The sequence below is a fragment of the Dipodomys merriami genome, unplaced genomic scaffold (assembly GCF_024711535.1).
Source record: "Dipodomys merriami isolate MVZ:Mamm:240054 unplaced genomic scaffold, mDipMer1.0.p SCAF_17, whole genome shotgun sequence".
Taxonomy (NCBI): Eukaryota; Metazoa; Chordata; class Mammalia; order Rodentia; family Heteromyidae; genus Dipodomys; species Dipodomys merriami.
In genome coordinates, this window is record NW_027203048.1 from 31,097,647 (window position 1) to 31,120,000 (window position 22,354).

A 22,354-nucleotide genomic window follows, 5' to 3' on the forward strand; every position below is an offset into this window, starting at 1 on the left:
TTCTGTGTCCATTCCTGCTACTGCAACATTCCAGTCAAACTTATTGAAAGAACATAGAATGTTGAATCATCTTAGATGAATGAACACAGGATTTCCATAAGGTTTCAGGTTCTTAAAAATCATTCTGGTCAAGTTAAAAACAAACTTTATTTTAAAAAGCAGAGGTGTGTGTGTGTGTGTGTGTGTGTGTGTGTGTGTGTGTGTGTGTGTGTGTGTGTGTGTGTGTGTGTGTGTGTGTGTGTGTGTGTGTGTGTGTGTGTGTGTGTGTGTGTGTGTGTGTGTGTGTGTGTGTGTGTGTGTGTGCGTGTGGTTTTCTGTAGAATTTCTTGTCTAGCTACTCTAACCCTTGACCATTCTAACAAAATTAGTTTAAAAATATTCTGTAAATGGAATCATATAGTATGTAATCACTTGGATTTGTTTTGCTCCGTCTAATTCTTAGAGATTCACTGAAAATGTTCTATCAGTTGTTTATTCCTTTTAATGGCTGAGTAATACTCCATCATATACTACATTTTAATCATTCACTCACTGAAGAAATTGTGTTAGTTCCAATTTCCAATATGAACATATGTTTGTAAGTTTTTATGTCATTTTTTTTTTCTTAGGATAATGTCAATGGTGCAACTTCTGGATCTTACATTTAGGATTTTTGTTGGTTTTGAAATCTGTCACTCGACTAAAGGGCCTTCCGCAGTGGCAGTTCCCATTAGCAATACCAAACTGACTTAAATTTCTTCTCATTCCTGTAAGGGTTTGATGATGACATGATTATTTTGGCCATCTTGTTAGGTATGTAGTAGAACCACATTTTGGTTTCAATTTGTATTTCTCTAATGGTGCTATTAGACATGCTTTTTTTTTTTAATATTCTTTACCACTGTATTGTAAGTGTTTACGTTTTTCCTCATGTTTTGAAATTATTATCGGGATTTTTAATTGTTCTACATTCTAGACATTAGTCCTTCATCACATGTGGTTGTCAAATATTTTCTATCAGTTTTCACTTTATATCTTCTCCATGGTATCTTTTTGTTGTTGTTGTAAGAAGTAATATGGTTTAAATTCATAGCTTTGCCCTTGATAGGCCAAGCACTTGACACTTTGAACCAAGCCCCAGACATTTTTTGCTTGCTAATTTCCAGATAAGGTGTAGTGTTTTTGGTCCAGGGCCAGTCCTCAAACCATGATCTTCCCTATCTACCTCTCCCATGTAGCTTCATTACAGGCATGAATCACCATGCCTGGTTTGCTGAGATATGGTTATCACCAACTTTAGCCTAGGCTGGCTTTGAACTGTGATCCTTCTGTTTTCTGCCTCCCAAGTAGTTGGGATTACAAGCATGAGCCAGTACACCTGGCTTCACAGTATCTTTTGCAGAGGGAAATGTTTTCATTTTTATACTCAATTTACAAATCTTTTATAGTTTATGCTGTTTATAGACCCAAAAGATCCTCTTTACTATTTTTTAAAAGCTTTTATAGTTTTGCATTTTACATTTGTGAATCATACTGGGTGAATTTTCATTTCGACATGAAGTTTAGGCTAATGTTTATGTTCTGGTCTATAGATGCTTTGTGCTGCAGCATCATCCGTTCAAAAGACTATTCCTCAGGACTGGGGCATGTAGCACAGTGGTAAAGAACATGCGTAGCATGCATCAAGCTTTGGGTTGAAACACCAGAATAAAAAATACTTTTAAAAGGCTGTTCTTCCAACATTATTTTGCCTTGGTATCAAAAGTTACTTGGCAGCCAGGCACCTGACTACTCAGGAGGCTGAGATCTGAGGATCACAATTTGAAGCCAGCCTGGACAGGAAAAGGTCTGAGATTCTTATCTACAATTAACCACAAAAAGCCAGAAGTGGAGCTGTGGCTCAAGTGGTAGAGTACTAGTCTTGAGCATAAAAGCCCAGAATTCAAGCCCCAGGACTGAGACAAACAAACAAACAAAAATCCATTGGCAAAATTTGTATGATTCTATATTGAAACTTTCCAGATTGTTCTGCTCTACTGCCAATGTCAGTCTTGACTACATAGCTAAACATGAATGTAATTAGGTAGACGGATTCCTCAAACTTTGTCTTTTTCAAAATTGATTTGGCTATTATAATCCCTTTATATATCTATATCATTATGGTTTCTGTCTCCTCAAAATTCCTATAGTGAAGCCTTACCCCCCTCCAATGAAAAGGTTTTTTGAGATAGACATTTAAAAGATTATTAGGTTTGGCACAATGGTGCACACTTGTAATCATAGCATTTATATGTTCAGAGCAGGGGGATCACAACAATGAGCTATACAGTATGACCCTGCCTCCTGAAATGTAATTTTCATTGTTATTGTAGTGGTGATAATCAAAGGGGTTACAGTTATGAGTCAGGTAAGAGTACAATTCTCTTTGAACCATGTCGCCCCTTCCCCCTCTGTTTTCCCTCCTGGCCCCACCCACAAAATGTACAGCTCATTTCCAAAAGTGTCCGGTGTGTACCACTGTTGTATCTGTTCACTCTTTGTTCTACCTTTTCTGTGTCCCTTTTTACCTTCCCAAAGACAAACAAGAACAAAAGGAAAGGAAAACAAAACCAGTAACAACAGCAACTAAAAAAATCTTGTTTCGAGGGCAGGGAAGGTGGCTCAGTGGTAGAGTGCTTGCCTTGCATGTATGAAGCCCTTGGTTCCATTCCTCAGCACCACATAAGCAGAAAAAGCTGGGAGTGGCGCTGTGGCTCAAGTGGTAGAGTGCTAACCTTGAGCTGAAAAGCTGAGGGACAGTGCCCAGGCCCAGAGTTCAGCCCCCACAACCGGCAAAAAAATAAACAAACAAACAAAAATTTGTTTCCTTTTCTTGGAGTACATTTCATAAAATTTTATAGGATCATATGCACATAGCTATTGAACTTTTGTGATGCACTCCTACACATATCTACCTATGGCCTCAATGTGTGAATGTCTAGAGACCTATGTAATTTATGTCCCTGTGTGTGTGTGTTGATCATTCAGTTTATTTACTTGTAGATTTAAAGGCACATTCTAGCTACCACAAATGAGGGAAACCATGGGACCTATGTTTCTTTGGATCTGGCTTACTTCACTTAATATAATTTTTTCCAAGTCTTTCTAGTTCCTTACAAATGGTACAATATCATTCTTTTAATGGATGAGTAGAATTCCATTGTGTATATATACATTTTCTTGATTCATTCATCCACTGAAGAGGTATCTTGGTTGATTCCATATCTTGGCTATGCTGCAATGAACATGGTTGTGCTGGTTGTTTCAGTGTGGCCTTATTTATGGTCATTTGGGTAAATGCCTAGGAATAGAATTGCTGGTCAGAGGAGAGCTCTATGATTAGTCTTTTGAGGAACATCCATACTACTTTCTAGAGTGGCTGAAAAAGTTTTCATTCCCACCAACAGTGTAGTAGAGTTCCCTTTTGGCTGCTTCCCACCAGCATCTGTTGTTAGTTTTTTGATAATGGCCATTCTAACTGAGGTGATGTAGAATTTCAAGGATGTTTTGATTTGCATTTCTTTTATGGCCAGAGTTGTTGAACACTTTTCACATGTCTATTGACCATTCTTACTTCTGAGAAGTCTCTTTTTAGTCTTTAGCCCATTTATTGATTGGGTTGTTGAATTTTTGTCAGTTTTGGGAGGTTCATTTGGGGGCTCTAAGTATATTTTAGATATGAGGTCCTTCTCTGATATATAGCTGGTAAAAATCTTCTCCCTGACATGTAATTTTCTGTGGGCCTGAAATGTAATTTTAAATGGTCACTTTCTAGTATATAGGTCTAAAAAATGGATTGCCTTTCCTCTTTCTTTGCTTATTACAGTGTAATATACAGAAAGTGTTTCTCAAGTCTACAACTCAACAAATTTCAAGTTGAACACACCCATGTATCAACACACAAAACATCATTAGCCCTTTATAATCCAACCAAATATTTCTGTCTGTTGGTACCTTTAATCCCAAAGATAAATGTTGGGAGTCATTCTCCTCATATCCCATGCTTCTGAACATCTTGTGAGTACAAGCACTAATTGGTCCGTTCAGAATATCCTTCCAGAGATCTTATGGAATAAGGGACATGCTTACCTACTGGCTAGTATAAGATAAGCAGGCATGCTTACTGTCCAATATAAAATACTACAATTCCTTAAATTCAGGGCTCCTTTCCTATAATACAACCTTGTGTGTGAGCAGGTGTCATCTGGCTTTCTTCATGTTTCCTGTTGGGAATGATAGCTAATGAAACTAGTGCGAAGACTGACATTACCAATTAAGTTATAAGGTTAAAGAACTTCTGACTCAGGAACTTCTGACTAGGAAGCCTAACTGCTCTGCAAGTAGGGTAAACCTCAAACCCTTCATTGTTCTGGGTAGGATAGTTTTACCTGTTCTTAAACTTCACATCTAAATAGCACTACATAGCATCTACTTTAGTACTTCTTTTCCTACGTCTATTTTGAGATAACTCTTAATTCATATAGACATAGTTATTTCTAACAGCAAACCATGTGTGACTATTTAGAAACATTTTTTTCTACTACTGATAGATATTGGGGCAGCTTCCAGGATTTAATAATAAAATTATATTTAAAATTAAAAACTAAGCTGGGTGCTAGTAACTCATACCTATAATCCTTGCTTCCTAGGAAGCTGAATTTGAGGATCCTGGTTTGAAGCTAGCTTATGTAGGAAAGTTTGTCAGACTCTTATTTCCAATAAACTACCAAAAACTTGGAAGTAGAGCTGTAGCTTAAGTGGTAGATCCTGGCCTTGAGTAAAAAGAGCTCAGGGCTCACGGACAGTGCCCAGGCCCTGAAGTCAAGCCCTAGGACCAGCACCAAAAGAAAAAAAAATTTAAACTTATATTCATGTATTTATATTTTTATTTTTGTTGTTTGTGAGACTTGAACTCAGGGCCTAGGTGCTATTCCTGAGCTCTTTGCTCAAGGCTAATGTTGAGCCAAAGCCCAACTTCCAGTTTTCTTGGAGATAAGAGTCTCACAGACTTTCCTGCCCGGGCTGCCCTTGAACCTCAATCCTCAGATCTCAGACTTCTGACCAGCTAGGATTACAGGTTGAGCCACCAGCATCCAGTTTACTCAGGTATTTTTTTTTTAGGAGATTAAACCTAGGGTCTCACACTTGCTAGGTAAGCACCCTCCCACTTAGGGCATGCCATGAACCTTTGTATTTTGCAGGAGTTGGCCTTGCATTTGTGATCCTTCTGGAACATTTCTAAATTTACAGGGTTTGTCCTTGAATTTATGATCCTCTGCCTCTGCCTCTCTCCTGCTAGCATGAAAGCTCCTGGTTTCTCTGTATACATCTCTTGTTATTTTCCATCATTTTGGTTTGTTTCGTCTTTTGAAGAGTGGCATGCTTTTATTTTTACCATCATACATATAAAGACAAATACAGCAATTTACAAAGAACAATCTCACACATATTTATGCTATTTAGGAAAGAGACATGTCAGTTATTAAGCTGTTATCAGGGCAAACAATCAAATAAGACAACGAGGGCCACATTTTTTAATAGAATATTTCCCCACAAAACAACAATTTCCTTTCTTTAGGGTCTGACAAGTTATTCAAATAAATATTTTGGGGATGCATTTTTAACCAAAAACAATACAAAATGAAACTTATGAATATTCATTTGTCTTTAAATTGTACAGAAAAGTTCTGACATTCTTCCAAATGTTCCCAACTAAATGCAAGTAAAAATCAGTATAGCTCAATCTTCCCTGTGAGCAAAACAGAAAATAGGATTTTGCTACAGCTAGTGAAATTAGGAGCACAGTATTAATACTCCACATAAATAAAACACATGAAAACAAGAAAATGAAGACATCCGAAGGTAGTTTGTATTTCTCCAAAGAATTCTTCTCTAGGCAACATATTTAACAGTACAACCACCTTTATCTCTCCTATCCCAATCCTCAGAAACCTGTTCGCCTTCTGCTCCCTCTCACAGAGTAACTACCTTCTTTCCAGGCTGTCAGTTAGCCCAGTGTACTTGTAGGCCCAGTTTTCCCCTGGCTCAGTTCTGCCTTACCTCTGGTCTTTCATTCAGTTTTGCCTTAGGACTCCCACCACAGTCTGTGTTTAGTTCTTCCAGAATCTCCAAACAAAAATCACTTTTCATCCCAATTTCCATGTGCAGCCCATTAAACCTTAAGGCATTGTTAAGGAGATGAGTGGAAGGGCGAAGCTGGGAAGAAAGCAGTGTCCAATAAAAGCACTGTTATTTTATAGAACCAACCATTCTTTGGAAATGACAAAGGGTGTCCACTTTCACTTTTTTTTGGTTGTGCTGGTACTGGGACTTGGGGCGGGGGTGGGGGGGGAGGGGCTGTCCCTGAGCTTTTCTGCTCAAAGCTAGCATGTTACCACTCCAGTCATAACTTTACTTCCAGTTTCTTTTCTGCCTGAGCTGGGTTCAAATCATGATCCTCAGATCTTAGCTTCCTGAATAGCTAGGATTACAAACAGCCACCAACACTCAGCCACATGTGTTTGAGGTAGTTTTTTTTTTTTTTTTTTTAGAGACAGGAAAGAAATATGTGAGGCACACATATAGGAGTGGGTAGATTAAAAATATAGAGATATTGAAGATAAAGTATATACTCACCCTGACATGAGTTGTACCTAATAATTCTAAAGTTGAGGGAGACAAAGTTTCCTAGATTTTGTATTAATCCATTGGTTGGGAGAAAGTCTGATTCTTGTCAAGGACGTAAGAATAAGCTCTAACTTTTATTATTTACCCAGTAGTCAGTAAGGTTTCTGGATAATGAAGGTAGTTGTGGTACTAGAAAGAAATTGAGGTCTTTGGGAGAGAATAGAAAAGTCTTTGCTGTGCACTGGTCCATCACCACTTCTGGAAATCCTTGTTAACCAGAAGTCAGAAAGTAGCCTAGAACTTGATCATCATCCAGCACACAGCAGCCCAAGATGATGGGATAGCCAGTAGCAAGCAGCAATAGGTGACCAGAGGAACAGGTGAAACAATGGCGTCACATGAATCACGTAGGCCACTTGACTTCCCTAATACCCACCAATCATAATGTAGAGAAGGATGAATGAAATAAACTACCAGGCAGAGCTAGAAACCCAGTGGTTAGTAGCCAGACAAGAACTGTTGGCAACAGAGTCCAAATAGTGCAGATAAAGACAGCACTTGGCTGAGAAAAGTGTGAACTGTGACCAGGCATCATGTGATGTTAATGTACACTAATATGAAAACCATGTGGAAATGTATCACAGCCATGAAAATCTCAGTCTTGCAGCTGAAAGAATAAAGTCTAAGAAACAGTATAGAAAGTCAGCATAAAAAAGCTAAAGGGTTACCAATGGCTGCTCTTCTACCATAGGTCCAGCATGAGGTGGTAAGGAATCTTTTATGAGATTAATGTCAAGGGTAAAGCTTAACCTGACTGGGACCCAGAGAACCTGGGGATGTCCACTGGCTCTGTGATCTGGTGAAGTGTGGCTAGATGGTCCCCTTCAGGCAACAGGTATATTGCAGTGGATTTGGCCAAATGTCTTTTTTAAATTATCTCAGCAATCCTGTCACACTCTGGATGGCTGTGGTCTGAAGAAGCTGCAGGTGACATTTTGGTTCTCATGAGTGGCATACTGGGGCCCATAACCTGAATGCCGTATGATCGGAGTGGAAAGAGAGATCACTGGATCAGAAGACCTGACCTCGTATTCCTTGATAATCAGCTTGTTTTTTGTTTTTTTTTTTTTTGGGTCCGGTCGTGGGGCCTGAACTCTGGGCCTGGGCGCTGCCCCTCAGCTCTTCAGCTCAAGGCTAGCACTCTACCACTTGAGCCACAGCGCCACTTCCGGCTTTTTTCTTTTTGCTTATGTGGTGCTGAGGAATCGAACCCAGGGCCTCATGCATGCAAGGCAAGCGCTCTACCACTGAGCCACCTTCCCAGCCCCTCAGCTTGTTTTTGAAGAAGGGGCTTCTTCAAAAGTAGAATTTGCACATGCAACTTGTCCTAGCATGGCTGAGATCCTTCCACTCCAGATTGGTTAGGCATCTTAACATCTCTGCATCTAGTCCCTGACAGTTGTGGGACAGTTGTGGGTGGTTCTGAAGAGCGGTGACCCAGAGGCAGGGGTGTTCTGGATGGCGTGGTTCCTGTGCTCCAGGTAATATTGATGGAAGGGCCCAAACTTGTGCTGCATCTGGAGGGCCCGGTCAGCCTGAGCATGTGCTGCGTCCAGGGGGCTCATGTGGGGGTCACGCTCTGGGACCATCTCAGGGCTGTGCTGTCCCCGCCACCTCCTCCATCCCTCAGGGTTTCTGCACAACTTTCCTTTCTCCATCTGCTGGCTTCTTGGTGGCCCCGTTCACGGCCACCACAGAGGCCATCTTCTCAGTTTTTATGTCCTGGGCCATGGCTGCGACCTTTGCCCTCAAAGGGTCGAAGCGTGTGCCACCCACCATTCGACCCCTGTATCTCAGCCTCGCGGGATTCACCGCCGTCCCGCCGGGCCAGTTCACTCGGGACCTCCGATGGAGGCGCGGTAGGATGACTTCCGCTTATGTCCAGCGAGTGGGGAACCCTTCATGTTTTCTGCTTCGCTGGATAGCTTCTTTTATCTGATAGTTGTGGACTCTTTCATACTGATTTTTAGGAGTCGTTCCTGTGCAGTTGTAAACTTGCCTTGTGAAACAGGTGTGTTGTCCCACTTTGTCAGTTGCTTTTCCACCCTCTTAATGGTGTCTTTGAGGAACAGAAGTTTTTACTTCTTAATGTATTACAATTTAGCATTCCCTCATTTAAGTTAGTGCTTTTTATGCCCTGTTTAGGACATCTTACCTCTTCAGAAACTTTTGTATCTACTATCCATCTGTAACCAAATAATGTGATAAGATCATGATTTTTTCCACATGAATACATAACTAATCCAGCAATAGGTATTGAAAAGGCAATCCTTCTCCATGTGTAGATTTCTGAAATATTTTCATGTAAAGTGCCATATGTTATTATCCAGATTTAGTGAGATGGCCTTGCCATCTTCAGCCTGGCAGGAAGGCATAATCCCCCTGAGCCTGCCAGAAAGCAAAGTATTTGGTGCGCACAGCTAACACTCACTGGAGAATATGTACAAAAGGCCAGCAGAATTTGTGGGAAGCTAGTGATGATAGAAAGTTATGTTGATTGATAATAAGATGCAGAAGCAACTCTTCTAGAAGGATAGAATTTGAAGTGGACAACAGAATTCAGATGCCAAGTAGGCATTATGATTTTGGAACTTCAAGGTGGTTTGGGATAAGGATATACATTGTGTATTAATTCACATATATGGCATTTTGAAGCCAAATGACAGGATAAAATTACTAAGGAAATTGGTAAACTGAGGCTTGCAGCCTCCAAAATTACAAGGTCAAGAACAAAGGAGATTGAGGAGAGTCCTGGGAAGTGGGAGGAAAGTCAAGGAAGTACAATATGCTAGAAGCCAAATGTTGAAAGGATACCAGCTGTGTCATGTTTTGCTTTTAGGTCAATGAGGATAAGGTCAGAAAATTGCCCGTTGTATTTTAAAACAGAAGAATGACTGATGACTCCACACAAACTTTTAAGTGACATATGGGAGTTCGAAATAGGTTTTAAAAAGAATGGGTAGAACGTATTTAGATGGTGAATATTGATAGTTCCTTTGAATAATTTTGTTCCAAACAGAAACAAAGAAATGAGGTCATGACTTGAGATGGAGTTGTCAGTGGAATTGTTGTGAGACAGCTTGGATCTCATGGATTTAAGAAAAAATAGTATGGGAGAAGTAGAAACAGGAAGCACATACCATCAGTTTGAGGAATTTTTCTTCAAACAAATTGGATGAGAGCTGATTGGAAACACAGGTCAAAGAAAACATTTCAAAATAGGAGATTGATGTGAATGATCTAATGGGAGCAAAATATGACAAGTTGATCTCTGGTGATAGGAAGGCAAAGTGTGAGGATGTGTGTGCTGATGGGTTGATAGAAATGATGGAAGGATCCATGTAGTTCTCTTGGTGGCTTCAGTATTTTCAGTGAAATAAAAAGATTGTCTAGTTAGCAAGAGGGTAGGGCAAAGGGATGAAGAGACTAAGGAGAGAGAAGAGAGTATGAAATAGAAATCCAAAGAGTAAGAGTGACTGGACAATGACATAATGTATGACAGTCAGACATCATTAAGGCCATGAATTTGAATGTGATCTATCGACATGGTTGTGAATTTTCCTGCAGTCACGTCCAGCTTACAGGGGCAGCATGAGACAGTAAATTTGGATTGTCAGAGCTGAAACAAGAAGGGCGAGAGTATGATAACAATAATGGATCTTAGAATTTAAGCTGAAGAAGGTGGGGACCGAGTCAGTGGATTGGAAATCAATGGATTGGAAAACCTGGGGTGTTCCAAGGTTGCCAAGGTAAAATACCAGGGAGAATAATCTAGAAGGATGAGGACAGTGATCTGAATATACACTACAGATGATTGATCGGAATCCTACTACTTATCCATACATGTTGGGCTCTAATGAGGTAGATTGAGAATAAGGTCAAACATCCTGTTTATTTATTTAGTTTTTGGTCGGTCATGGGGCCTGAACTCTGGGCCTGAGTGCTGTCCCTCAGCTCTTCAGCTCAAGGCGAGCACTCTACCACTTGAGCTACAGCGCCACTTCTGATTTTCTAGTGGTTTATTGGAGTTAAGTCTCACCGACTTTCCTACCTGGGCTGGCTTTGAACCGTGATACTCAGATCACAGCCTCCTTAGTAGCTAGGATTACGCCACCGGCGCCCGGCTCTCTTTATATATTTTTAAAAGTAGCAATGAGCTGAGCTGAGTGCCAGTGGCTAATGCCTGTAACCTTAGCTACTTTGGAGGCTGAGATCTGAGGATCTCAGTTCAAAGCGAGCCCAGGCAGGAAACTCTTGTGACTCTCATCTCCAATTAAGCACCAAAATAACTGGAAATGGAGCTGTGACTCAAAGTGATAGCACACTAGTATTGTGCAAAAGAGCTCAGGTTCAGCACCCTATCCCTGAAATGGAGCCTCAGGACTGGTTCCAAATAAAATAAAATAAAAGGAGCAATAGGAAATGATTTTTTAAAAAATCGCCAAAACACAAAGCCAACTGGAGAAAACTGAGCAAGGGAGGGAGGAAGGAGGAACCTCTTGGGAAAAGTACAATTTACCTGCACATAGAATTGTGAAGGGTTGAAAAGTCTCTGGAAAACAGAAGAGGCATGATGTTTTTAAAAGGGAAACTTGATGAAAGATGAGTGAGGAGAGTCTGAATTATGTAGTCTTGTTTTCCTTTGAGTCCTCAAGTACTGATAGTTCCGACTGATTTTGAAATGGATTCTTCACATTTCTTTAAACACCCATATTGTTTTTTGGAGTAGGCTGCCCCTTTACAAAGCTGAGAAACTCAAAACAATGTTCCTTTCTTAAAGACTGAAAAGAAGGTTAGTAGACAAGAGGAGAACTTTACTATTAACTTCCTCTTTCCCATAGAAAGTCCATTAAACTGTGTTTGTAAAGGGAATGGCCAGAAAGAGGCTTTAAGTGTACTCTTTACAGCTGCACTCAGTCTCTGTTGCCTCTTAGAGCCTATACATATAGACAAGTGGGGGAAAATATTTGAGTTGCCAGGGTATGGGTAATAATTTATCCTAGTTAATAATTATGAGTTAATCATTTTCCACTAATATAGTGCTCATAGACAGCAAATACATGTAACTGTCCCTGAGGAGTGGTAGACTGGCTCCAGCGTGGAAGAGCCAGATGGCAGGAGGGAACATATCAACCATGCTTGTGACAGGACCTGTGTTCCTGCTGGAGCCCCAGGTCCCCACCTGGGAATGCAGTGCAGCAGCAAAAAGGCACAGCCACTGTTAGGATTTCTATGTTATACTGGTCAAATACTAGTATTTATACTGGCCATTTGTTTTAGAAGTGTTTGTGATTCATAAAATAAGAGTGAAGCAAAGACCAGGCATGATGACTCACACTGGTAATGCTGGTTTCTCAGGAGGCTGAGATTGGGAGGACTGTGGTTTGAGGCCAGCCCATGTTTAAAACTCCATGAGATTTCATCTCAATGAAATCTGAGCATGTGGCACAGGCAAAAATAGAAAGATCATCATCTACACTGGCCTGGACATAAATGTGAGGTGCTATCCCAGAAATGAAGCAAAAAAAGGCTGGGGGCATGGCTCAAATGGTGGTAGAGTGCCTGCCAAGCAAGTGTGTGTGTGTGTGGGGGGGGGGTGATTTCAAACCCCAGTACCACTTTAAAAAGTGAAATAGAGTAATGAACAATTTCAATTTTAAAAATACAAAAACTAAATATAAATCTGGACTGTAAGGTTTTTGGTTTTGGTTTTTTGTTTTGTTTTGTTTTTTTAAAGCTCTGTGATACTGGTTTAGAATAAGGGTCAGGAAAAGCTGTGAAAGACATTTTGGGATAGTGGGAGAAATTTGAGTGTAGACTGCCTGTTAGATTTTTAATAGAATTACATGAATTCTGTATGAAAGGGAGATTGTGAGGAATGGAGCAAATACAAGCAAATACAGTAAAATGTGTGTTGTGCACATGTGAGTATGTAGCCATTGAATCCTACTCTTTCTCTTATGTTTCTACAAATGTATGAAAATTTGTATAATAAAAATGAACACCACGGTGTCATGGCATAAATGCGGAGTGCCTGCCTAGCATGTGGAGGGCCCCGAGTTTAAAAACACCCGTACTGCCCCAAAGAACAACAAATACTACGCACCACACTCTTCTGATGGTGGTTGGATGATATGATTAGTAATGTGTTATAGGGATAATGGTAGCTGGGCATACTTATTTTTTGTTCCCATAATGCCACTCTTTCAAGAGAAGAAGGGGATGATATAGCAGCTTCCTACTCAAATGGTCCATGACCAGAAGCATTGGCCTTACTTGGGAACTTGTGAGAACAGTAGAATTCTAGACCTCAGTGTTCCTGTTTCTGTAACACCCCGTCTCAACCAATAAAATGTTAGGCATTGAAGCATGTGCCAGTATGTGGGAAGTTTCCATTACTGTACTGTATCACAGTCCGGGTTGGCCTGGGCATAAACAAGAGCTCCTCTTCAAAACACAGGGCAAAAAAATTAGGGCTGAAGGTGGCTCTCACATAGATTGCCTACCTAGTAACCTCAAGGTTCTGAATTCAAAAATCCCAGTACTACAACCACCACCACACCAACAAAAAACCCAGACATACAGATAAGAAAATCGAGGAAAACAAATGCTAACTACCTTGCTCATGGAAAAATAACTAATAGCAAAATCAAGAGATGATCCAAGCAATCTAACTCAGAAGCTCTCCTTTTTAACTACGAACGTTTTTCAATTTCCATTTCTCCATCCATCTTATCTTTCATGGTGGATATGACACATTAGAGGCAGAGCTAGGTAGAAGGGACACTGATCCTGTTTTTATCCATTTCAGTGTTGTCTGACTTGTTATAATGAACATGTATTATTCATGTATTTTTTAATCAAAGAAATGTTTTTTAAAGCCCCCTGTGAGTGTGCCTGGCATCTAGAGACATCCAATAAAGTCACTACTACCATGCCCGAAAACCAAGTCAGACTTTCCATTAGATTTAATAGGAATTCATCAGCTGCAGAAGCTTGGGTATAAAGGGAAGCAATAGGCAGAGGAAAATCAGAGAAAGGCTTTTACTTTCAAGTGTGAAAACCTTGTACATCCTGAAGTAAGAGGCCGGAGGCAGCAGAAGGAGGCAGCAGAACAGGGTGATGATTCAGGCCAGGGGAATTACAACCAATGGAACAGGGTCCCAAGAAATTGAGAATTGAGGAAGAGAGGTACTAAAATCTCCCCTTAAGTTATTTGGGGGATGGATCATAGTGGCTAATTATTGGTTGACAAGACCCATTTAATAAGTCCTATGAACAACAGGCCTCCCTGAGGGAATAAAAATATTGAGATCATTTTGGAAAATAAAAAAGGAATGAAAAGAACTCTGTGGCTTTATTTATCTACCTGGTTCTGAAGAATGTGAGAATAGGTTTTCTGAAGAGGAGCCAAGAGTTTATTTTTCCATTTGTAGGATATAAAAGTAAAAGGAGTGTGGGCAAAAGAACATCTTTTCAAGTAGCTTCCCTTGGTGCAGGTCAGAGTCACAGCAAGAGGAGTTATTTCTGCAGCTGGGCTGACTTCCTGGAATGGGTTCTCACTTCAGAGTATAAAATAGACTTGAAATACTGTGCTGTTTGGGAATTGGGCCTATTCATTCTAACTGCATCTGTCAGTTGCTACTGACATTCAAATCAATTCAAATCAAGTCCAAGTAATGCTTATCTGACTTACCAATTTCATTTGAAAAAACTTCACCAAAACCTACACCCCCAGTTACTGTTATTGCCTATACAAAGCCTGTTTTCCTGCTGACCATGCTACCAACATTGAATTTCCCTGATCTTTTCAGTGGACATTCATTTTCATTTTTCAAAGTTTCAGTATGGACTCTGTTATTTGGGATTTCATTATTTCACAGCCTTTAGGAGTCAAAATGAGGTTGGTGGACTATTCAAATAATGAAGTCAGGGTTGAATAAATGTCTTTTTCCTTTATCTTCCCTGTGCTATAATTAAGGAACTTGATCTATTTGTTTATACATGATTCTTTTCTAAAAAGGATGTGTGATATCTTTAAGAAGGCAAGCCCAGGACAGCAGATAAGGGGATTTGCTTTTTTTTTTTTTTTTTTTTTTTTGTAATTAGGGAGGAAAGGGGAAGACTAATTATGACACTGGCATCCAGATTGAGGTTCCATAGACAGCAGTTGGCAAAATCGCACACACTCGGTGTGATTGCCTTCTTTTGCACCTTTGGGAGCACAGTGCTGTCTGTAAGGACTCACATAGTGAAAGGTCATAACTCTTGGAAGTCATTTTGACATTTATATCTTGATTTCTTGTGTCTTAACTGTTTGCTCTCACATTTATGTAAGGTGTATACCAGGCATTGCAGACTGTAATGTTCAACAACTAGTACAACTCTTCTCTTCTTTTGTATCAGCTTCATTTACCAAAGCAGCCATGATTCAACTCTTCTGTGTCAGCTGTGTCAGTAGTTTTCATTTTTCTCTTTTTTCTGTGTGTACAGTACATACCATTGAAGTGGAATTATTATTGGACTCCCTTTGATTATATAATAGCATTTTTCAGTTTTCATAATTATAATTTTAATGACATAACTGTAATTGGAGTTGTTGTAACTAATATTGAACCATTTTTCTCATGGAATTTTTTTTTTTGCTATTGTGAATATCTTTCCAAGAATTTATGTATCTAATTTACTTGAATTTCTTTTTTTTGGGGGGGGGGGTCCAGTCATGGGGCCTGAACTCTGGGCCTGGGCGCTGTCCCTCAGCTCTTCAGCTCAAGGCTAGCACTCTACCACTTGAGCCATGGCGCCACTTCCGGCTTTTTTCTTTTTTCTTATGTGGTGCTGAGGAATCAAACCCAGGGCCTCATGCATGCAAGGCAAGCACTCTACCACTGAGCCACCTTCCCAGCCCGACTTTACTTGAATTTCTTTTTGTGTATATATTTATGTTCTCTGATCATTATCTTTTAAGGTCTCAATATGTTTTTAAGATTTTAGTAGATTATTATTATTTAGTAGATTATTTATTATTATTTCTTTTTTTGGGGGGGGGTCCAGTCATGGGGCCTGAACTCTGGGCCTGGGCACTGTTCCTCAGCTCTTCAGCTCAAGGTTAGTGCTCTACCACTTGAGCCACAGCGCCACTTCCAGTTTTGTTCTTTTTGCTTATGTGGTGCTAAGGAATCGAACCCAGGGCCTCATGCATGCAAGGCAAACACTCTACCACTGAGCCACCTTCCCATCCCCTATTTATTATTATTTCTATCTTTGGCCTTAACTTGTTCCCAGCCTAATCCTAGCCTCTCAGGTAGCTAGGATTGTAGTTGTGAACTATCATGCCCAGCTTGATCTTCTTTATAAACTGAAGGTCTAAGACACTCCTGCATTGAGCAAGTCAATCAGCACTATATTTCCAACAACATGCTCATTTTGTGTCGCTGTGTCTCATTTACGTAATTTTTAAAATATTTCAAACTTCATTGTTATTATGATCAGTGGTCTTTGATGTTGCTATTCTACTATTATAAAATATCTAAGTGGCTCATGCCTGTAATCCTAGCTGCTCAGGTGGCAGAGATCTGAGGATCACAGTTCAAAGCCAGCTTAGGAAGGAAACCCCATGTTACCTCCAATAAGCACAAAAAAAGCTGAAAGTAGGGATGTAGAACAATAGCCTGAGCAGAAAAAGTTTAAGGACAGTGCCCAGGCCCTGAGTTCAAGCCCTAGGACCAGCATTAAAAAAAAAAGAAAGAAAAAAATCAGAGTTGAAGTTCAGCATAGGTTTCCCAGGCTAAGCACACAAAGAAGCAGTAAGAAACAGAATGCTGAATTGCCTAATGGGTTAACTCTTGTAGGTTTACTACTCTCAGTGAGTTACATGACCTCAAACTTGCCCAGTGGACTGTTAGGAACTAGGGAAGGACCTAGCAGCAGATTCACTTCACATTCATTCTTATGTTGTACATGTACTTTCCATTTCCCTGTTCTGTAACTCTAAGGGAAACAGTCTTGCATTCTCATTATACTTGCTTTCTAGCCAGCATCAACCCTGTGAGGTCTCCATAAGTTAAGTAATTTGTCCAAGATACTCCAATTGTGAATGGTGGAGGAAGCGACATGCTTGATTGTCAGTATGCTTTCCATTCTGCCATGATGTCCATCCCAACAATGTGACCTCACCTGTAACTTCCTCATTCACATGTAAAAGAATGAAATAATATGACCCCATTTGACAGGTTAATTCTGTTGTTAACTATGCATTATAACATCTTATCTTTTTCCACATTGTGACTCCTCACAAATTTTTGAGACACTTAGATGGCTTTGCATACCACCAGTGCTTGGTAAGCATTTGTTGATGTAGAATGAGTAAATGATCCAAGAAAACACAAATCTTAATGTTTTTCTCCCAGTGTTAGAATATAACAGTTTGCAGTCTCCATCATTTTACATTTCAACATGGAATCTTCTACAAAAATGGATTGGTCATGGGCCAGAAGACAATTAACATGAAGTCTGCCAGGATTCCTCTGAAAAGAATAAAGACTTGGGGCCAGGGAAGCAGGAAGTAGGGAGGACCCAGGTGGGAACTGTGGTAGGTAGACTTTTCTCTAGTATCAATGTTTGGGTTATTTTTATCTTTGTGCTGCTGTTATAGCAACAGTATGACAAAACGGTGACTATTCAGTTTTAATAAAGCCTGTCCAAACCCAGCTTTAAGAGTGATTAACTGTTGTGTGCAGCATGCCTTAACATGTTTTGTTTTGGCACATGACAGAGAACTAAATCTTATGTTCCTAGCTTTAATTTAAACATAGTGTTTTAAATGCACTGAGAAAATTCAGTCCAATACTAGCCCATTTTTAATAAAGTGTTCTTTATGCCAGAAAATGCATTGGAATGTACTCAGCCCCCAGTAGGCATAGAATCTATAGGTTTTGTAATTACTGTTTTTTGAGCTAAAAAACTCATCAAAGTCACTAGTCACTGAATAATTCTAAGCAGATATCTACCCTCTATTTTATCCTGAAAGGGCCTAAGGAGAGAAATCTGCACAACAAATGGTTACAACAGTTATTTTTGGAATTAAAAACAGGAATTTGCAGCATGCACAAGTGTCTGGTTTTGCCTCTTGTTTTACAAAGACAGGCGACACATTGAGACCATTAAATTATTGTTCTCTAAAGCTAAAGAAAAATCTGAGAAAATTAAACTTTTCTTACTGAAATGCTCTTAACTTTGGGATATCAAAATGCTGTACTGAGTTTCTATATAAGAGGATGCTTAGAGCAAGAGGGATAAGGCGCTGATGCTGAGTGAGAGGAGGCATTGCATAAACCAGGAGCATTTCCTTCAGCATAGACACGAAGGGTTGCTGCCATCATAGCCCCAGGTCTGTACTTCCACATTCAGGGTGCTTTTCATATCATTTAACTAAATCGAGCTCAGCCTGACAAAATCACACACACACACACACACACACACACACACACACACACACACACACACACACACAATTGGTTTTACTTGCAAAAAAAAAAAAATCTATTATATCCTAATGGGATTAGCAGTATTGACCAAGAATATGAAAAGTAAATTAAAAAGTAATTAAACCTGAGTATAACATATTCATAATGTAGATCATTTTTATATTTTCAGTGTTACTTGAGGTTACCAAAGGAAGTGCAGGACTTAGCTATTCAAAATGCCATGGCAACCTGAACTGAGGTGGGCCTGAATTCTCGAGATGGAGTTTCAGGCTGCCTGACAGTACTTTACAGTTCTGTGTAAAATGGGATATGAAAAAAAGAATCTTCTCACCTAAATAATGTTGCTCTCCATAAATGCTCCAATAAAATTCATTTTGACCTTGAATAGCATGGCTATAATCTGTATTTATTCAAGTTGGATTTTGTGTTAAGTCTTTAGACTTTATGAGTTCAACTATATTCTGTCAAAGAGCCAGAACAATGCGAACCTTTTCCAGTAACAGCTGGCTATTTGGATTCATTATCATCTCTTGTCTCACTCTCTTACCCCAAACATAGCAAAGTGAGGTTTGGCAGTTAAATTGCTGTCCAAGGCGAAAATGTCACATATATTTTCAACCGTTTTTACTTTTGAAAGATTAGCACCACTTACCTATTACTAGATTCTGATATTAGGTCAAGAAGGAACCTAGTTTTTAACCTTTTTGCTGAGTCATGGAATAAATTAAAGATGGAGAATATCAAGTACAGAGAAATAATGGAGCACATTTACAGAATTGAGTAGATTAAACTCAGATTGAATTAGAATTGACTTGTTCTTATCAACTATTCAGATTCTATCAAGGTTTAGGATTCAGAAGAGCATATGGTTAAGGAAGGTCTGGGTGGGTAGAGGCACAGGGGTAGTGGCAGTAGATAGGGTATAATCAAGTGAGCAAACTCCGGAGGAGTATATGTATGTGAACTTTCACGCTAAAACTGAATTTAGATGAAATCATTCTGAGTAGATAGAGACTGGGTAGATAGGAGATTCAGCCTAGAGATTACCAAAAGCATTGAACAAAATTAGGGACTCCTACAACAAAGGATTCCAGGATACCTAGAACACAGTTATAATTAACCTGTCATTACAGCTCACAAGTAAAGATCTAATTTCCCTTTCCTAACAATGGGATATATTTTCATGCATTGGATGTCAGAGAACTCTACTTAATTCAGTTTGATTCCATCTAGGGTTTTGGTTCATTTTCTCCACTGTTTAAAGAATTAAAGGGCAGAAAGTGATTAGAACAGACAAAGCAGATTTATTTGAAAGCTAAAGAACAGCAGAGGGGACTCCTGTGCAGGGAGGGGCCGGGGATGGGGAGAGCATAATCTCTTCGCTCTGATTGGTTGATGGGTAGACATCCACACGTACCAGGCCACAGCTACAAAGGGTGCATTCGTTTAGGAGCCCAATGGGAACAAGATGGTATTTGTTGCTGCATCATTCCTCTTACCATGTTGGAGCTGGTCCCAGCTGCCATTTATCCCTAACTACCTAGCCCAGGAGGTCTAACTTCCTCTCAAGTTCATCAAGTGCATATGATATATGAATTAAGTCGATGGTGCTAGCCCAGTACATGTGTCTAATGGGTATAATATAGGATGTAAATGCCTGAACAGGATAAGATATGTACATTATTAGCTTGCTTGATGACAGGACAGGTAAGGACAGGCCAGCTTTGAGTTCCAGACAAAATTGAGATGGGTATGATTTCCCATGGCCCTGGAACTAGAATAGCAGAGACACATGACAAAAATCATCAGAGAACAGGTGGTTGAAACCCTGGGCTCCATTTTCTTTATAAATATGAAGTAATTCTAGGCTCTGGTATTATGAAGTAAAACTAAAAAGCAGAAATCAGAACGTTATTCTCATAAATAAAAGTTCCAACTCCTGGTGAGAAGACCAGGAGGGCAATTTTGATGGAAAGGCCATTTTCTGAGGAGTTAAATATAGATTGTAGAAACATAAATCCCAGATGTCTATGGAAAATGCTTTACTAAGTTCTACTTTTTTCCTATTACACAAATTAAATCTGTTTGAACAAGAGGCATAAAAATAGTAATTATTCCCTACCAGCTAATTATTTTCTTCTTTAGGATGAATGAATTATAACAGAAACAACACAATTATCAAGCTCCCTTATTGCTTATTTTCATTTATGTTTACTAATTTATATCCTGTGTCCTTCCAGAAAAGAGCTGAAGTGATTTTGCTTCATATTTAGTGCATACTTTATTACTCGGGAGACCTCAGTTCTCCTAGAAATGAAATGTCTGTTAATTTAGTATTTTGCTTCAAAACCTTTTTACTTAAGTAGTAAATTAAAATCTCCTATGAAGGGCTGGGCATGCTAGCACACTCCTGTAATCCTCGCTACTTGGAAGACAGAGATTGAAAGGCTGTGATCTGAGCAAAAAGTTAGTCTGACACAATCTCAACCACAAACTGGGTATCATGGTTAGCATCTGTAATCTCAGCTATGTAGAAGGCATAGTGGAATTGTGGTCTGAGGTCAGCCTGAGCAAAAAGTACAAAATCTATTAGAAAAATAACTAAAATAAGGACTGGGGGCCTGTCTCACATGGTAGTGTCTGCCTAATCAGTGTGTGGCCCTGAGTTCAAGTCCTGTGTCTACTTCCTCAGCCTTCCACTGTGGTGCTTCTAGGCCTTCTATATGATGAGACTTAGTCAATTCCCAAAATTACATGTCTTAATGCTGTCACACTGGCAATGAAGCTTCAACATATAAACTCTGGAGGGCTCATTCCTTAGCAGGTAGGGTCTAATTCCCTCCTCTTGAATCGACTCCTATTGATAGAATATGTTTGAAGTGTTGCAGAGCAAATGCTATATTAGAGTAGGCAATATAGCTCCTGTCTATAGTTTGTACCCATCCCCCCTCCTCCCCCGCACCCCGCCCGGCTTTCTGTCTCTTTCATATTTGAACTCAAGGCCTCACAAATGATAGAGCTGATTCATGCCTCCAGCCCTGCTTTTTTGCTGTTTACTTACACTTTCTTGTCCTGGCTGGCTTTGAACCATGATCCTCCAGGCCTCAGCCTCCTAAGTAGCTAGGATTCTGTGTTAGCTACTGGCACATGGCTTGATTGTCAGACCTTTGTATGATTGAACCTTGCTGTGCAGAGATTTGCTTTCCCTGTTAGCTCAGCCTGAACTGCAGACTTGAAGAAGCACTGTTGTTTTAAACCTCTCATTTACTGGCAGTTTGAACAGCTTCCATAGCAACAGGAATCTTGCCTAGTAAGCACAGGGGCTGATGATATTCGCTGCTCTCTTGATTGTCTTATGACAAGAACATTATGACCTTTCATCTCCTTCCTTTGTGGCTAATTCTCTCAATGTCTGGGCATCATTGTTGCAGTGGCCTGTTCCTCCTGTAGCCTCTGGTCAGAAAGGGCTTCTTTTTCTTCCTCTTTCTTGAATCTAGGGAACATATCAGAAATACTGCCTTTCAAAACTGAATCAGAAGAAATCACCTCCTCCAAAGCCAACTGCTTTAGGATGTGGCTTGTAAATATGGTATGGTAATTATTTTACCACTATCCTAGAAATCACCTGCAATCCTTTTTTATCTTTCTTGTTACTGACCCCCTTTGGTTATAGGATGATAGCAACTTGGTTATAGGATGATAGCTTGTCATTTGTCTATGCTTTATCAACTGTTCTCAGTATAGTTTTCTTTATGAAAGGCACAGCATTTGCAAGTCACTGAGTAGGCACACTGTTTAAATTTTTTTGTTACTAAGGTAACTCCATTTTGGATAGGAGCACGTTTATTAGAATTTAGCAATATCTGTATTATACAGCTTGTAAAAATTAACTGATATTAGGTAGCTATATGTTTTTCCTCACCTGTTTATTCTATTTTTAAGAGAAAGGAAATAAGTTGGCATGTGTTTAAGAGTACAAAAGGGAAAACATTTTGAAAGAGGACTGAAATTGGTGAACATTTAATACTTTGTTGCTGAAAAACATTGACCATATTATTAAAGCACCATTTATAGGTGACCTCTTAGGAACTGAAGCACCACTGTAACATTCTTACCCCCTGTCATGAGCTCCCTGCTTAAACCCATGCTTGGGTTTAAGGATA

General features: G+C 39.7%; 1 protein-coding gene and 1 pseudogene across 2 annotated transcripts in view; one reads left to right on the forward strand and one right to left on the reverse strand.

Moving 5' to 3' along the window:
• Positions 1-8,294, reverse strand: part of LOC138829319 (small ribosomal subunit protein eS1-like) — a 64,136-nt pseudogene extending 55,842 nt beyond the window's left edge. The window contains exons 1-2 of the transcript XR_011372543.1: positions 8,103-8,294; positions 6,079-6,234 (exon numbers count right to left, since the gene is read on the reverse strand). The product of XR_011372543.1 is annotated as a small ribosomal subunit protein eS1-like (transcript). The remainder of the gene's footprint in view (positions 1-6,078; positions 6,235-8,102) is intronic.
• Acyp2 (acylphosphatase 2) overlaps positions 1-22,354 on the forward strand; it is a 123,870-nt gene that overhangs the window by 83,005 nt on the left and 18,511 nt on the right. The gene's annotated exons all lie outside the window — the stretch shown is intronic.